The 17,789-nt window shown below is 50.6% G+C and overlaps 1 long non-coding RNA gene across 1 annotated transcript in view; it reads left to right on the top strand.

Annotated features, from left to right (window-relative positions):
• LOC107211328 overlaps positions 1-16,471 on the top strand; it is a 95,217-nt gene extending 78,746 nt beyond the window's left edge. Inside the window, exon 3 of the long non-coding RNA XR_001524135.2 lies at positions 7,281-16,471. This is a non-coding gene — a long non-coding RNA (uncharacterized LOC107211328). The remainder of the gene's footprint in view (positions 1-7,280) is intronic.
• The last annotated feature ends 1,318 nt before the right edge of the window (positions 16,472-17,789 follow it).

Raw genomic sequence — 17,789 nt, 5'->3', positions numbered from 1 at the left:
AGGACAAGACAGGACAGGACAGCACAGGACAGGACATGCCGCTGAGCACAGAGCCAGCAGCGAGGGAGGCAGCCACTCCTGGCCAGCTCGGGATGGAGCAGTGCCACAGCTCCAGGATGCTTCATCACCAGCAGAGAGGGAAGGGCAGGTTTTGGTGTTTTACCGACCTACCTGAGATACTTACTTCAGGGAGGAATTAAATTATTCTCAGAATTGCCTTTTCTTTCCTTTTGCTATAAAATAAGCAGAAGGTGATGATCTCAGATGTGGAGCTGTAAGTCAGAAGGGATAGATCCTGTTGGAAATACCTCATTCATTTAGACCAATATTTTCCTAGTGTGCTTCTCTGGTTCCACTTTATTTTAAGGATAAATCTTCTAAGGATGGATCTCCTACAGTGTTTCCATGCAAGTAGACGTTAGAAAGGGAAGATGTAGGGGACAAACCTTGCTCATGTGTGTTCAAGGTAATGTTTTGTTTTCCTGAGCCAGGTTTGCCCTGAAGACAGGTGGTCCTGAGCAATAACTGCCCCTGCCAGCCTTGCCTGGGTGCCTTCTGTCTGTCTGCTCCCTCCTGCAGTGGAGGGGCAGCAGTGGTGGGGGTAGAGGGGTGCTGAGAGCCCAGCCAGATGTGGGGGGATGTGTGCAGAGCTGCCCCCACAGCGGGTTGGCTTTGGAGCCAATACCCCAGTCTGACTTTTTGTACTGGGGTAAAAATAAAGAAAAAAACCACATGTGAATCGAGAGTCTTTCTTAAGTTCAAATATGCCTAAAGCTTCCGTGGGAGCTCAGCACCCGAGGCAGCCCTGATTGTTGTCACAGCTGACATGACCAGAGCTCGCCTAGGGCTGGTCTGGGCAGCAGCCCCTTCAATCTCCATGGGAACTGTTGGGCTGCAGTAAATTACAGGGATCCATTGCTGTTTCTAGAGGAAAGGCAGAACCTCTGCTCTCGAGTGCTTTGGGCCTGAGGGTGCAGGCAGGTACTGCTGAGGTTCCTGAGGATGAGAGAGCCTGGGAACTGCCCCAGAAACTGTAATAAAGGATTGTGCCTATTTCTGCAAGCTCTGGGCCCATCTCAGTCAGTGAGACTGGGGGAGCTGGTGCCACTTGGGGGAGCTGGTAGTGGTATTAACTGGAGGAAATACTATAGAGTAAGTATTAGCCTTGTATTATGTAGAATTTTAAAGCGCTTCATTAATTTACAATTCCACTTTTTATTAAATTAATTTGCATTTTAATGAAAAAAAATAAGTGGAGCCAGCTCTCCTCTTGAAGTGGTGATAACATGCCACCTGTGTGAGAATGAGTGTGCTGAGTGAACTGAGGTATGGCATTTGCTGGCTGTCCCCATCGCCGTCCCCTCCCTTCCCCGTGGCCCTGAGCAGCCTGCATGCCCAGGCTGCCCTGTGGAGGGGGGGCTGCAACTCGGCCTGGGGCTTCCACTCAGCGTGGGAGAAAAGGCTCCAGGAAAAGGCAGGAGCAGGATGCAAGGATCCCACCTCACAACAGGAAATTGCTGTGACCAACATGTCACCGTGCCCTTCCTGACAGGACCATCTTGTGTCCCTGCTGCCAGGCTCCTTCTTCCCTGAGAAGAGACTGTGACAGCAAAATGCACTGGGCCAGAAGAGCCCCAGCACCCTCCCCTCTCAGCATGCAGGCCAAATGGAAGAGTTCAGCTAAAGATTAAAACAAAAGTAGAAATTGCCAGTGCTGGGCACCCTTTGGGACGTGCAGCTGGTGTTCCTTGCTGATGCCAATGGCCCTGATGGGTGCTCAGAGCTGGTTCTGGTCCTGGACTGCTGCTCTTCAGGGAGATCAAACTGGTGGCCCTGCTTTGGCTGCCAGGTGTCAATTCTGGAGTGCAGCAAGGCACACTTGTGTAAATAGCAGAGAGCATTCTGAAGTCACTGGTGTGTAAGCAGCTGTATTTAAAGTGGGACAAAGGTGGTATGTTTCTCTGCAAGTTTGTTTCCTTGGGATTTGGGGTTTTTTTGGGGGGGTGTTTGTTTCTACTTTCATTGTTGTTATTTGGTTTGTTGGGTTTTTTTTTTTTGTAGTTTGGGATCTTTCTGTTACTGTTCTTTGCTTAGAAGTTTTTTATGTTTTGGGGGGTTTTATATTTCTTTGGGGGGTTTTGTTTGTTTGTTTCAGGGGGTTTTTTTGGGTAGGATTTCAGGTGTGGTTACAGCTTGGCAAAGTTAAAAAAAAAAATCCATTATCCACTTTGCCTTCTGTCTCTGGGATCAATAAGTAGCATCTCTGGTGCCTCAACAACCTCCTAAACTCTTTACTGGGAAACAAGCATTTATCTTCAGGGTTTCATAATATTATTATTTCATAATTGTTGAAATACTATTTTTTATTATTACTGTTTTTATTAATAGTATTACCATTTCAGCTGACTGCAAATGCAATTCTCTCCACCAAACCATCTTTACTTCCATCCTCTCTTATCATCAGCTCTGCTGTTGCCTTTGTGGCAGCAATCCCACACAGTCCTTTGGCTTCTGAGACAGGTTAATTTAAATAACTATTTTAAATAAATAATTATTTTAATTTTAATTTTTTTCCCCAATAACATCACATCTCTGCTAAGGGAACTTTGGCTGTGCTCCCTCACAGCTCAGTATCCCAGTGGTGCCAGCAGCTATGGATCTCCTGGCCTGTGCAGCCAGAGATGATGGGAGTTTCTGGGCTCCAGAACCACAGCCCTGTAGTTCCTTGCCCCTTAGAAGAGGAGCACCGAGGCATTGTGTGTGTGTAGGCTTTTCTTAGAAAGGAAAATTAAGCAATAAACATCCACAGAAATGAAACATTTAAACATTATAAGTAATTGATACCAGGAAAAAATATGATAGGATGAAATCTATTCCTGCAATAAACTGTCCATTAGTTGGGCCATCAGCATAACCCTAATCTAAAGTTATGAGGATCCATTACAGATATAATCAAATACAATTTTCTATATTCCATGAATCAAAAGCACCATATGTATTAAGAGCCTAGTTTGTCTTTTTGTTCCTGCCTTCTCCTAGAACAGTGTATATCTGATTTCTTGTGTTATATTGCTCTGATGTCTGCTAAGGGCACCATGCCCTAGAAATTCACATTAAATAACTGAGAGCGAGTACTAGAAACGAAAAAAAGTGAAATACTATCTAGACAGCTGGAAGTAAAAATATGAAAAGTGTTGCACTTACAGAAGGAAAAAAAGCCTATTTTTATGACTTGAATAGACAGCCCAGTATAAAGAGAAATTTCCCAGGCCTGATCAGACATGCAGCTGGGTTGCAGCAGGCAGCCTGGGGTGCTGGGCACAGACCCTGGCTCCAGGCTACGTGGGGATGTGGCCACAGGTGCCAGGTGTGCGAGGGCATGCACCTTCCCACACTTGCTGGGCTGAGGGTCACTTCAGCCCAGGACAGCTTTTGGTTTCATAAGGACATTTGCATCGAGCTTTTAAAGGAGACAGGGTGAACCTGTGGCCAGATATGTCTGCAGCTGTGAACTCTCCCACTACGAGGGCAGTTCCTTTCATCCTCAGTGGCCTGACTTCCAGCTTGTCCTTCTTTCCCTTTGTTTTGTTCATTTTTCCATTTCTCAGCATTCAGCAGTGTATCCCTCTCCAACAGCCCCTACCCAGGTCCCTGCCTGTCCTTGCTCTGCTCAGCTGGGGAGGTCTGAGCAGGTCTTTGTCCAACTCATGGACAAACCCTGGGTGTGACAGGTGTCTCTGGGAACCAGTGGCCATGAGACACTTTATCAGGAGAGCCTGAAGGGAACTGTCATGGTATGTAAGGCTTGATGCTTCCTGCCAAGAGTTGCCCCATCTCTGAATACAGTTTTCCAGAAAAGTGACCTGCCTGTGGCCCAGCACAGGGGCTCTAATGTGTTGGCAGGAGCCTGGAGCCACCTGCTGTCCTTGCCACCTCATCAATTCTCCAGCTCTTCTCTAGTCCCATATGAAATAAAAGAAACTTCTTTTTTCTCGCCAGACCAGCTCCCTTGTTGTGTTCTTGTCCATAGGGGTCTGTCCATAAAAAGGGATGCTTTAATTTATTCATGACACACGACTGTCTTGTTGCTTTCTCAAGTATTACATACATACCTCCATGGCTGACCTGCATTCTTTGGCTTTGCAGATTCCTGCTGGGAAGGCCCTCTCCAGAGGAGCACTTGGACACTGTGGCACTGCAGGTGCTCTGGATATGCCATGTGCCTTGGCTCCATCAGCAGGACAGGCTCTGGGGATACTGGCTGGGCTCTCTTGCCCTCTGTAATGTTTCACCTTGTGCCATGGGTGGCTGTGAACTTCCAAGGATGAGTGTCCCATGGGCTTGCCCTGCTCAGGAAACCTGTCTGAGGCTGGGGACAGGGTTTTCTGAGCGAGGCTGAAGCCGTTGTGGGTCTTTTGTGCCAGCACGGGGGGCAGCTGTCAGGGCATGCTGCAGGCTTGCTGCTAAATTCTAGGGCGAGGAGCAAAAGATTCTAAAAGGATAATGTTCTGTTGGTAATTTGGACAAAATTAGTGGCTGTGCAATCATCCTAAGTTAATCAGTGGGTGTGAGATGAGAGTCCTGCCACAGGGGCTAGGAAGAGAGCACCAAGTGGGAGAGGGGTAACAGCTGAGTGGGATGTTGCCACAGCCAAGATGAGAGGAGTGAAAGCTGGTATTGGATTTCTTTGCTAAGGGCTGTGCATCAGCCAGCTAACGAGGCAGTGAGTTCTGAGGGCAGAGGAAGAGCTTGGGACATGGTTAGTGCTCATTAGCAGCCAGAGACGTGAGAGCTCTCAGCACCCTGGGCTGGCCAAGCCTCTGAGTGTCCCTGCAGGAAGGGCTAGCACACAGCTCCCAGAGGCACAGCTCCTCAGCCAGAACAGCTCTTGGAGCTGCGAATGCTAAAGGCTTGAGAAATTAATTTTTCCTGTCAGAGATTCAAATGTACACGTGTGAACTGTGGTTCAGCAAGGTATGAACCCACCTGGCTGCGCTCCAGCTCCGGGAGCGCCGCTCACTGCAGGGGAGAGGAGGCCAGCGAGTACCTGCCAGTGTAAGCTGGTATTGTCTTCCACATAAAACATGCCCTTAATTAATAGCTAGCACGAACCTAAGCCACTATCTGTGTTATCAATTTGTGGATGTAGTTGGATTGTCTGTCTCCCAGGACAGTAATATCCCTTCATCTTACTGCAAATTGCTCACAGCATCCTTCTATTACACAGGCTTAATGCTTGAAAAATAGAGATTTAATACTCTACCATATCAGACTAAGTGAGGTCAAAGCAATTCATATTCACGATCCCACAAAGCTCCCTGATGGTGTTCCTGTGAGGAATGTGATATGGAGGATGCAAACCAGTGAGGTCCTGCCCTGGCTCACAGCTGTCCCACACCAACAGGGACCAGGACAGCCACGCATGGTGGAAGTTTTGGCTGGTCCTTGGGAGGAGAGTGGGTACACTGTGTGCCTGGGGGGCCCTTGCCAGGCTGTGCCAGCCTCTGGCCCCATGTTGTTGCCACCCATTCCTGCATTTCCCATTTTGAGGGAGGTGACTAGAGCAGAATGACAGCAGCCCATGTGTTTTGTGTGTGTGATAGGATCAGAAGCTGCTTCTGGGGTTCCCAGGGTAGTGGAGGTTCCCTGATGTGTTTTTAATGAGCTGGCTGAGTGTAACTTGTGTGCAAGTTTCCTCTGAACTGCTGCTTGTCACCTTGGCTCTGGGCAGAAAGCCTGGGAATAGCATGTCCTGTGTTCACATGTTTATTTTTGTCCTGAAAGGTGTATATACATTGGGAAAAAAATAGTAGTTGGTGTTTGTGCTTTTCCTTCCCAGCAAGAAAATATTTATCTCTAGGGATGATGCCTGTGTTGCCAGGACACATCCCTCCTGTATTTGCTGTTATGTGTGTGCCAGGACATGGATTTCACCTGCAACTTGTGAGAAAAGATCTAAGCACATAAAATTATGGGGAAGTTTAGTTTCAGAGGGATTTATGCGGAGAAATCAAACATAGGTTAGGAGAAATATTCCTTTGCCTCACACAAAATTGGCATAATGAACATAATTCTCCTGGTGTGACCTGAATGACCAGGGGGCACAGCTATCCCAGCCCCAGAGCAACACGTGCTGCTGGGATGTATCAGTGCTGCTGTGCTGCAGCAGGCTGTCTTCTGCACAGAGGGCACTGGGCAGCAGCACTGCCACCGAAAACACGGCTCTCTCCAGAAGGGATTGTTCCCACCTCTGAGGAGTTCAGAGAATGAAACTGCTGGACTAGAATTAGGCGGTGCATCTCCCAGTGGTGCTATCCAAAGGCTCTAATTCCAGCAGCAGAGGTGCTGCAGAGCCGCTGCGGTTCCCTGCTGACCGGCGGCCCCGCAGCAGGACTGGAAACTCAGCAGAGCAGGACTCAGGGATGGGAACTGGCAGGTCCCTGCTCCTCTGAGGCACTGTGACATGCTGACGGGTGCTGACGGGTGGCTAATTGCTCAGGGCAGGCTGACATAATGGAGCACTTGTGAGAGCACCTCGGCTGCGAGGTCAGCAGTGACGCAGAAGGCTTAATCTTACAGCGTGCTCCTTGTATCCTACAACTCCTCCCGTAATGGACTAGCAAATTACCACCCTATTTAAAAGGCAGCAATTTATAACATTTTGATAACTGCGTGCTCCTGAGGGTATGTTATCCGTGCCTGCAGAGAGAATGAGTGGGAATGCTGCTATGCCTCCAGCGTGGGCACACGGGAGCACGCACACACACACCTCTGCCATCCCAACACCTCCCTCCAGCACAGCTCAGAGACTCACCAGGCCTCCTGGAAAAGACCTCTGTCTCTCAGGCCTGGCTCTGTCCCATTCCTGCTCGTTTCAGCATGTTTCTGGTGATGTTCCAGTGCCTACGCAGTTTGACTGTCCCCCAGTGTCACTACCTGGGGTCCACGTGTGCATTGCTCTGGGTGCACCTGGCTGTTTCCATGCTGGCACTGCCTCCTGTCACACAGGAATTACTTCAGTCCCCAAGGGATGTCCAAGTGGTTGCTCCCACAGAGGAACTGCAATCATGAGAAGGGGGGTAGGGCTCGTGTACTGTACTGACCTGATTTACAAAGCCCCAGGGTCAGCAGGTAATTCTTTTAAAGATCTCATCTCACCTCTTTGTGGGAAGGCACCTTGGGGCTCCATCCCAGGTACAGCTGCCCTTGTGCCTGTGAGGTCTCTGCAGACACACTCAGGCCACCACACACATCTGGGTGTCCCATTCACTGTATTTCAGACACACACTGCCCTGCTGCTGTGCTGCACTAACATCGCCTTTGCTGCACGCGAGGAATCTGCCTTAATTTCTCACTGAGGAGTCTGAAGAAATGAGTGCCCTAGGAATTCACATGGAAACGTACTCTCAGGTAACTAAACTCTCACCCCTGGGTCATGGCAACAGGTCAGCTCTTCCTGCACAGATTGGGCCTTCTGCAATTTCTTCACACAAGCCGCTACTTTCCACAGAACCACCAGGTGCCAAGTCCTGGGAAGAAGGGAACACAAGATCCAAGTGCTGGGGAAGCCCAGGCACTGGTGCATCCCCTTGTCACACTGTAGGAGTGAACAGAGCACAGGACAGTGCAGGAGCAGGGAGCCACAGAGCTGAGTTTGGGTGGACAGTTTGCAGGAAATGTGTCCATGGGTTTGACAGCAGTGTTCCTGCATTAGCACCACAGCAGCAGCTGTTATTAACTGTCTGCTTTCCCTCTGGAGTGGTGTAACTGCTCCATGCAGTGGAGAGGCATCCAATTAATTGGATGGATAAAAGTGGTTAATGCACCTTGGAGAAGCATAATTTAATTGGAAATTATTATTATGTTCTGGTCCTATGTAAAGAGCGTGAGAATCAGCACTAATGGCTCTGTATTAACATGACTTTTAATTGCTGTGAGGTTCTGTGATTTAAGCTTCTTTCTGGTTATGGTTTTGTTTCCCAGAGATCTTTGGTGGGATGCAATAACACACTGGGATCCAGTGAGGTGCATTGCCATGAGTCAAGGCTGTCACTCCTCAGTGCTGATTCTAGGGTGGAGCTTGGCTCCAGGCTTTGCCTTTGACACCCCCAGGGATGGCTCCTGAGAGCAGCTGAGCTCCTGGCTGTACTGCAGGGGCTGCTCCCTGCTGTCCCACCCAGCACTGCCTTCCTCACCGCTTCCCTGCCTTTCCAGCAGGCTCTGCTTCCCTCCCAGGGCACAGGTGTGCAGGGCTGTGCTGGTTCCTTGCTGCTCCCACAGAGATGTGGTGCCATAGGGTTACAGCTGCAGCAGGAATGGGGTTCCAGTGAGTCAATCCCCCTCCTCAGGATGCTCACCTGAGCAGCTGCTCAGCAGCGACTGTAGGAGAGAACGGAGCCTGTGTAGCCTGCAAAGAAGACAGCAAACCAAGGAAGGGCAACTTTCTCCCCCACAGAGCTGTGAACCCTCCCTGGCTCACAGACCACTTGTGGTGTCTTTTACAGCCCCTCTGATTTACCAGAGTGGTGCTTATAGAGGTGGGGAAAATGCAGTTTTGCAATGGTGTGGAAAATGCCTGTGAGGAGATGAGACATCAAGCTGCCATCAGCACAAATATATCTGTGCCTTGTTTTCCTGTTTTTCTGGCTTTGGACAAGCGCCACCACAACCAACAGTTTTCCTGTTCTTTTTTAGCTTTGCTTTCACAAGTATCTTAAACCAACTCTGTCCACCCCAGCAGAAACATAATACGCTGACAAGTTTAGAACAAAAAAACCCCAGGATTTTTAATCTGTCAAAGAGAAACAGGGAGAGCCTTGGGCTCCTTCAGTGGTCTGTGGTTGTGGAGTTGGACACTGCTGGCCTGGCTGTGTGCAGTGGGCCCGTGCCCATTCTCCTGGCCCTCTGGAGCAGGCGGCTGTGGAGAGTGCTCAGGGCATTGCACTTGCAGCTGTTTCCACAGCAGGTCAAGGTGAGCGAGAGCCTCCTGGCTCCAGCTCCCTGGGACCAGCAGAGAACAGGGCTGGGAGGGAAGGAGGAGGCTGTGGAGCACGTGTCCATCGTGTCCTTGCTCTGGGAGAGGCCAGGGGCTGGCCAGGTGCAGTCATGGGGCTCACCGAGGGCATGGCTGGTGCTGCCTGTGGCTCTGCCTCTACCAACACATGCCTGGAGCTTGCCCACCACCATCTCATCAACAGAGAGTCCTTTTAAAACCTGTCACAAGAGCCCAGGGAGTAAAGGTGTAACCCTGGGCACTGCCAGCCCAAGGAGCTGCAAGGAATCTGTGTCAGAGCTGGGGTGGCTCAGAGCTGGGGCAGGACAGGGGTGCAGGGGACAGGGCAGTGGTGCTGTGCCTCGGAGTGCATTCCTAAGTGGAGCTGATTTAATAAACAGCAGGAGTGTTTTCCCAGGCCACATGCTGAGCTGTATTCAAAATACATTTGTACGAACATCAATTTTTAATGCAATTTATGCCAAATGTTGTTGCAAAAAGCAGCCGTTAACATGACATTAATTCAATCACTGGAAATACAGTACGTGCTGCTAAATGAAAACATGTTATTAGTCAATTAGATTAACTGGATGTAACACTTCCAAACACAATGTAATATGGTTTCTACATGGTTAATTACGTTGTACAAATTACATGGCAATAAGGCTCAGCACTGGACACACACATGCAATTAATACATAAGCAGAAAAACCAGCTTGTGATTCACATTTGAACTATGTAAAATTATTTGAAATATAAATATCTTGCAAGCTTGAAATAAAGAGGCAGAATTATGCTGATACTATAATGGGCACAGGGTAATTTCTAAAATAGCCAGGAAGGCCTTTGTGAGGAGATCACAGATGTTTGTGGTTGCTTTCACGAGTTTTAATTTGCTTTGAAAAGACCATTTTAATTTTAAACAGGAACACTCCTGGCCCTGGTGGGGTCCCTCTGTGTACAGGAATCTGTCAGTGCCCACGCAAGCCTCCTCCTTTGTTTGTGTTTTAGGAAGAATTTGCACCCACTGACGGGGAATGGTGCCAGTCCCTGGTGCCAGGAGCGGGCACTATGCCTGGCAGCCCTCGCCACGTGTCCCACCACAGACACCACCGGGGTGGCTGGGGGGGAACCCCACAGCCCTGTCCCTCTGGAACCCCCCAGTGAGGGGGTTGTGAATGCCCAGCCCCAGAAAGTTCTGGAATGAGGAGGCTGTTCCTGGGAAGGACTCGGTTCTGTGGCCAGAGGGGAGCTCTGGACAGACATCCAAGGCAGCAGCCCCTCACTGTTCCCACTCTGCAGGGAAGGAATGCATAGCCAGATGTGGCTGGTAGGAGGTGGCTGGCACCTTTGGGAGAACAGAGCTCCAGGCCCTTGTTCCCAGGGGCTCTGGGGATGGGCAGTGGCTCCTTCTCCCTGGGGACCCTCGGGACCCTGCGCTGCACACGAGGTAGAAACAGGTAGGTGGTAGAGCTCTGGAAATGCATTTTTATACCTATTGCTGCAATAATTATCATGTTCATGGAAATGTGACTTCTCCCCAGCATCAGTAATGTTAGCAGCATTCCAGCAGGGCTTGGAGGATGGGGGAGCACAGACTGTCCCGAACTGGTGCCTCCATGGCACCAAAGGACTTTGGAAGGGGGCAGCCAGGGGTGTGAATGAGGGGGAAAAGGAGATGTGCCAGTGGTTGTCACCCCAATGTCCTGTGGCTCCACTGCTGGGGCTGGGTGCTGCACTGGCAGCTGCAGCCCCAGTCCCTGGGAGCCCATCCCTGCCCAGGGACAGGTGCTGATATTGGCAGTCTGCCCGTGCTGGCTTCAGGTTTCATTTGACACAGCCAGGGGCAGCCACTGGCGCAGTGGAGTTTGGCTTATTGGTTTCACAGGGAGAGGGGAGAGATCTGAGCAGCCACTGGCACAGACACACACCAGTGCACTGCTGCAGCCACTGACAAAGCAGTGATAAAGCTCTTAGAGAGATTCCTGTCTCATCTGTCTCCAGTAAATCAGAGCAAAGCTGAAAACATCAGAGGACGCAAAATGCAAAAGCAATAAAAAGCTCCTGACGTCCATTGAAGGCAGAACGTGGTCTGACATGACCACTGGCAGCAGAAGGATTTCACATGGTGGGGGCTGCTTACATGAGGAATTGTTCATTATTTAGTGGCTGCTTAAGGGGCTGGGGAAACAAAAATCAAAGCTCCTGCTGTTCTGTGGTGATGAAAGTGCTGCAGCTGCCCCACTGCAGATGCGTTTACCTCCAGCCTCACCTGCACCGGGAGCTGGAGAGGTGCCTGGCTGCTTGCTCAGAAATGAAAGCACTGAGAATCAATCATTTGTTTACATTGTAGGACTTGTTGAAAATCAATTGGCTCCACATGCTGCAGATCTGATTGCATTTTGTTAGCGGTCACAGGGAATGGTTTTCCCTTGACATGTCTGTGTTCGTGGTTTCTCCAATGCATCAGTTGTACCAAGCTTTTAGGATAATTGAGACTGAGCAACAATCCTCTTTATAAATATTAACTCTGATATGCTTGGGAAACTCTGCCTCTCCTGGATGAATTTTTAACTAGATTTTTAATCTATTGTTCCTTGTTAGAACAGCAGAAGCATTCCTTGGTGCCTGTTCCTGCCTCCCCAGCTGCAGGAGAGTGGCATCCCTGCCAAACATCGCTCCCAGGGCAGGGATGCAAAGCCCCTGGTCCCAGGGCAGGGCCTGCTCTGCCCATGGGGACAACCCCACAGGGCAGGGACACAGGGCTGAGAGCAGCCATGCAGGGGCTGCCAAGTTTGGGTTCTCCCAAAGGGACTGGTACACAAGGATGAGTTTCCATGTAGATCCCTGGAAGTCTCCTGGGACAAGCAGAGCCCAGCAGCAGGGCAATCTCTTGGAGCAGATGCCTGTCCCTGTGCCCAGCCCAAGTGATGCAGCCTCTGCACCAGGGACAGGCACCCTCAGCTGGGGAGGCAGCGCTGTCTGAGCCATGGGAACTGCAGAGGAGGAGGACCCCCAGCCAGACCCAGAGCCCTGAAGACGCTGATGGAGGGATGTTCTCTGGGAGGACATGCTGCAGGAGCTAGGAAGGCTGTGGAATGGGCTCCTGTCTCTAGCAGGGGCTGCCAGGCCCCTCTGAGACCCCTTCCTATTGGTGTTTGGTTCTGCAGAAGAGCTGGTCACAGTCCCACAGCTCTGGCCTGGCTCAGCTGAACTGTTTCTTTCCCCCCCCAATCAGATGTTGCCCTCTTTAATATTATCTGAGTATCTGTCAAACTGTGGATCTTTTTGTGAAACCTCTGTACAGGAAGAGACAAAAGGCAGCAGGGATGCTTTTGAAATGAAAGCCCTACTTTACATTTCAAATACTTTAACAGATTTTTCTTTTCTTTTTTCTTTCCTTGGATTTTTAATAAAAGCTTTAAACAGACCTTTTTTTTTTTAATGGTGGTTGCTTGCCAAAGGACATGTCAGTGGGGATGTGAGGAAGCTGTTGCACTCAGAGGTTGCACAAGTCACTGCCCCAGCTAGGCTTGTTGTTCCAGGCTGCTGCGTGCCTGTTCCAGTGGAGCAGCTGCTGATCTTCCACGGGGGCAGGACGGATGGATTGCCTGGAGAACCCAGGCATGTGCTGCCAGCATTTGCCTAATAGGCACCTCAGCAATGTGTCCTGGGAGCTGGGCTTGCCTCCTGAGCAGCTGCTGTTTCTCTCCAGTAAGTATGTAAAGCCCAGCACATTCCCAAGTGCAGGAGGTTTCTGCTGGGGTCCAGAGGCTGCGTGCTGCCACTGTGGCTGGAAGATCCCAGGGGGAATCCCAGAGCTTCGTGATACGAGCAGCATCAGATGAAATAACTATTCTTGGGCACTCATTCAGGCAGTACTTTCAGGTTTCTAAGCAGTGTGTATCATGCTGTGGCTGTTATTAAAATGCTCCTGTGGTCAGTAGCAGTGCAGCTTGCTCTGAAGAGTGCACACAGATTTAAGTCCAAGAAATCCATTTAAGGTTCTCCCAGGCCAGGCTGGGGACAGTAGCATTTATCCCATGGGCAGCCAAACCCTGACACAGCTCTGCCCCAGTCTGTGAGGTCTGCCCCTGACTGGGGTCACAAGAGATGGCCAAAGCAGCCAGGTGCCAAAGGGCATTCACACCGTGTCCCATTGCCTTTTTCTGCCCCCCAGTGTTGCGGTGCCTTGCCCCTGTGGCTGCCCCACAGCCACCCTGGCACGCTGCAGGCTGGAAACAGTTCTGGCTGCCTGGGATGGTGCTGGCCCCTCCACCCTCACTCTAGCTGGTGGCAACGCAAGGCACCTCCTTTGCAAGGAGGGGAATTTAATTCCTGATGAAGACCAGGATGTCTGCTAGCTCTGGGAGCCATTCCTCAGCCGACACCGGCCCAGCAGCTGCGGGAGCCTCTGGCTGCCTCTTGGGCCAGCTGTGCCCATATTCCAGTGCTTGGGGAGGGCGGGTTATTTCCTGGCTGCTTGGCACGGTTGCAAATTTTAGTGGAAAAGCTAAACCAAACGGACTGTGGAGTGTCACACTGTGTTAGTTCTGTGCAGAGAAGAGTTGTCAAACCCGCAAACAAGACACGGGAGAAGCCTGGAATTGACACCGGGGCTGGTGTCTGTGCGAGCGGGGCCGAGGCAGGGGCTGGGACACTTTCCTCGCTGCCAAACTCAGTGTCAAAGTCTGGAGCTTGAACCAAGGCTGATGGAAGTGGATTTATTTAAACTGCCAGGATAAATTAACTTTTAAAGTCACAGTGAAAAAGTCTGTGCCGTGAATAAGGGCCATGAATATTCAGGCACATGCACTCATTGAATTAGTTTGTTGCAAACATATTTGGAGGCAGCTGTTCATTTAATAATCAGGGATAATCACAGAAATAGGCGACCGGTTACTCCATCTAAATTGCATGGTTAAAATTATAATTTTATAACTCTATCTCAGCAATTAGATTTAATAGCTATGGAAATCCAGCAAAACCCAGTTGAGGGAAAGCTGTTACTCCTTTAGTGCAGAAAAGCCAAGGTCAGGCTAGGGTTCCCTCTGCCCACACCGCAGAGACACTGGGGCTGGAGCTGTTTCCAGTGCTGCCCAAAGCACAGAGCCAGGACTTCTGGACTAAACACTCCAGTTCCGACACTGAACCAGGCTGGGGTTAGCTTTCTTGGCATTTCCTGTCTTCATTACAATATTTGTCCCAAGAACAGATTAATTCCTCTCATTCTTTCTGCCTTTCCAGCCTTTTGTCACGGGAATGCATTTCACAGGACTGTAATGTGTGATACTTGCTCTGAGTTATGGCTCTGCCATACGCTGTAAAAGTTTGACTCTCTCAGTATTGTACATTTTGATTCTACCCCTGCAGGCTATAAACAACACAAATTACCTCTTTCCTTAGCTTCCAAGAGGACTAATCCCCTGTCTAGTGCTTTATCAGTCAGTTGAGAAAGAGTGAGACCAACTTGCCAGTCCAAACAGAATATATTGGAAAAACCGTATCTCCACAACAGGGTCCCTTGCCATAACTCACCAAGCAGCTCAGCCAGTGGAACCTGGTGCTGCAGTCACCTCTGGTTCTGTAATGGACCGGCAGCAGATGCCCCACGCACCCAGCTGTCATCCCTCCTGTCCCGTCAGCCCTGTAGGAGCAGGAAGGGCTGGCACGGTCAGGGGTGGCAGGTTTCTGCCTGGGACCCTTTTTCACAGCCTGAACGCTGTGAAAGCTGGTGATGAGCTCAGTGTTGCCAGCAGCTCTTGCAGTCTCTCCAGCACCGGCTGGGTACTGAAGGAGGGTGGGCTGGCGGGGCAGGGGCTGCACCGGGGACACCCCATTTGTGGGGTAGGGAACCTCCCTGAGCTGCTGCCTTTTGCCCCTGTCCTGGGCAGGCTTCGCTGGGTGTGCTCTCCTGCACACCCTCCCTTGATGCCTTCAGGCACTCTGCTGCTCTGGTGCTGGAGACAGGCAGGACACAGCTCTGCCTGGAAAAGGAAACCAGAATTCAGGACAGCCAGTGTGGGAAGAAATGTCCTGGTCCCTGAGGGTGCCTGCCTGCCCACAACAGGCACTTCCTTGGCTTAGCTGGAACTCCGCTCCTCTCCAGCACCAGGCCAGCATGGTTGCTCCAAGGTTTAACACTTTATTAGAAAATGAGGGGTTAGAGCATGTTCCAGAGGAGAAGGAAATTTATTGTTGCCCTGGCCCTGCAGCAAAGCAAAACTCAAATAACCCAGATGTGGGGAGGATGATAAATCCCTGCTGGCAATCACACTGCTGAAAGGATGGTGACAGCCTCAGCAAAGTTTGGCCAGTTAATATTTCTCATAGCTGAGTGAGAAAAATAGTTATATTTAAAATTATATCTCTGCTGAATGACACAAGGAGAAAGCCCAGATAACTGTTGGGCCTTCTAAACACCTTGCTGCAGGAGGTGCTGGTTTGCAGAGGGCTCCTGGGAGCAGCAGAGGGTCCCAGGGGTCTCCTCCCCACAGATTTTCTCCGCTGAAGGATCCCTCTGGGTAGGGAAGTCTCTGCCCAGCCAGCCCTGGTGCCACATCCTGCCCTGAGCCAGGCAAGGGTGTCTCATTTCGTGAAGGGGAGAGCAAGATGAGGAGAGGGAAGGGGTAAGGAGTGAGGGCTCCAACAGGGGTGTGAGAAGTGGGGTCCCCCCAGTGACCAGGCCAGTGAGTGGGGGTTCAGGGACAGGCACAGAGAGAGGTGCAGGTCTCTGCTGCTGCTGCTCCTGCAGTGTGCTGAGAGTGCTCACCAGCCTAACAACTCCAATTCCTTTTCCAATTTAAAGACTTAATTATGAGAACTTTCTCTTCTCAATTTTTATTTCCAGGAGGTCACTATTGTGAAGCCAGACTCTTCCAGTGAGTGAAGGTCCTTGGCTGGGGGTCCTGGGAATGGCAGGGAACATGCAGCAAAGGAAGCATGTCAGCTCAATGCGTGCTGTAAATTTTCAATGTGTTTTTGTTTTATGCTCCAGGGGAATGCTATAGAAGCCATCAATCCTCTTCCTGGCTGATCCTGAGCTGCTGGTGTTCAGGCAAGATGGGCAGCATCTGTCTGGGACACCCTGATGGGGTAAAGGTGACGGAGTGTCCTGGACCATTTTGGTCTGCCTTTAAAAAATTATTTTCTGTCAACAGAAAATACAAGCCACCAAGGGCTCTTTGGATCTTCCTGATCTGATGCCTGAAATACCTCACTGTCAGCCTGCAGAGCGCTCTGGCACAGGAGCAGTGTGATGCCAGCACGGCTCCCCCAGCACAGCTGCCCTCTCCTCCCACCGCCATGTGATTCATGAGCTTTCACATCTCTGCCATTAGCCTGTTAATCCAGCACCTTGCTCCAGCCACACCACGGGGGAGGATTTATGGTTCTCACAGATCAATTTCATTATCCCAGGAGGAAAATCAGTGTCTTGTTATGGATAAAATGACAATAAATGAAACGACCGTTAATTTACGATCTTGCCACACAGTGGCACTCAAACAGATTCCCATTAATGGCTCGCTATTATCACCTCCCATACTGAGCTAATAGCAGTTCCTGGGAAAAGCCGTGCTGAGCACTGGGAAGGGACAGCTGCTGGATGTGAGGGATCCCAGCCCTGTCCCACAGTGGAAGGGCAGCCCCCAGCCCTGCTGCCCTGTCCTGCCGGGGAGGGAGGGAGGGAGGCAGCAGCCAGCCCTGGCATTCTGCAGGGAGATGCTGCTACTGTCCCTCCATGGGATTTGGGACTAAGAGCCTTTTGCAAAGGCACAGAGAAAATCGAGGCTGGACTGGCTGCATCCTCTGGGGACAAGGGAACAGGGATACATCTCTACAGGGATGTTCTGGGCTTTGGGGACCCTCATGCCATGCTCCTCTCCATCCCCTGGCACCGAGAGCGATCCCAGGAGCATCACCTGCTGACACTGGAGCTCTGCTAGGCAGCAGTTTAATTTTTGGTGCAGGCTGATCCCCCTGATGGCAAATGAATTTGTGCACCGTTGCAGACCAAGGCCAGTGTGATCCTTGCCTGGCTGAAGGCTGCAGGGTCCCCTGTGTCAGGTAGCAGGAGTGAGATGCAGTGCAGATGTGCTGGTGGAGATTGGTAGATGGGGTGGATGGAGGGAGCCAGGCCTCAGAGGGGAGGAGGAGATGCCAGCTGGAAGGGTTTCCTGGGGAGTGGGGTAAAAACCTGATTTTTCTATTTGCTTGCAGCTCAAAAAGCCCAGAAACATTGGCTTGACATTAAATGACTTTTCAAAAACTTCTACAAAGCAGAGAGTACTATAAAACACAGAACAAAGGGCAGCCTTTTTGTATGGGGAAGTGCTTAATTTGGTCCAAAATGAAGAACTTAACATCCTTACTGAATTTGTTCTTTTTAAAAACATTAAAGGCATCAGATGGAAAAGCACCAAAACTTCTTAAAACACTGTCTTTTTGAAAGCCAAATAAATTGACAAACCAAACTCACTGTCAGTAAGTTTGCTTCTTTGCCACAAAATGTTTCATTTTAATAAGTGCCCCTGGCAGGTCTCGCATGCTGAGCCTGGATGCAAAGCCCTGCTGGCCTGGGCAGGGTGAGCACAGTGCCCAATGCCCAGTGCCCAGTGCCCAGTGCCCAGTGCCCAGTGCCCAGTGCCCAGTGCCCACTGCCCAATGCCCAGTGCCCAGTGCCCAGTGCCCAATGCCCAGTGCCCAGTGCCCAGTGCCCAGTGCCCAGTGCCCAATGCTCAATGCCCAGTGCCCAATGCCCAGTGCCCACGGCCCAATGCCCAGTGCCCAGTGCCCA

This window comes from Parus major, chromosome 14, assembly GCF_001522545.3.
Source record: "Parus major isolate Abel chromosome 14, Parus_major1.1, whole genome shotgun sequence".
NCBI lineage: Eukaryota > Metazoa > Chordata > Aves > Passeriformes > Paridae > Parus > Parus major.
The sequence above is the reverse complement of the archived record's forward strand: the minus strand, read 5'-3'. Positions and strand labels throughout refer to the sequence as shown.